This window comes from Heteronotia binoei, chromosome 1 (genome assembly GCF_032191835.1).
Source record: "Heteronotia binoei isolate CCM8104 ecotype False Entrance Well chromosome 1, APGP_CSIRO_Hbin_v1, whole genome shotgun sequence".
NCBI classification, from domain to species: domain Eukaryota; kingdom Metazoa; phylum Chordata; class Lepidosauria; order Squamata; family Gekkonidae; genus Heteronotia; species Heteronotia binoei.
Window position 1 is genome coordinate 126,872,747 of NC_083223.1, and position 387 is coordinate 126,873,133.

The following is a 387-nucleotide window of genomic DNA, read 5'->3' on the forward strand; positions in this document are numbered from 1 at the left end:
AACATTCCCAACAGGAAGGAAGGCTGAGTCAACCTTGAGCTGGCTACCTGAACCCAGCTTCCGCCGGGATCAAACTCAGGTCATGAGCAGAGCTTGGACTACAGTACTGCAGTTTACCACTCTGCACCACAGGGCTCCAAACAGCCCACCAGAAATCAAAGTATGCAGACTACTGTGTACACTACTGGTCCAAACATGACTGTCTCAGAGCTCTGTCTCAGGGCAAGCTACACCTCTCATGCCAAAGGTTGCCAAGGAAGTCACCCTTCATACAGTTCAGAATTAGCATGGATTAGAATGGATTGTTCTGAACTACTATATGAGGAAAGGTGCTCTTCCTCTCCCTCACTTTTTTCACTAAGAAAAGAAAAGGTGCAACATTTTACA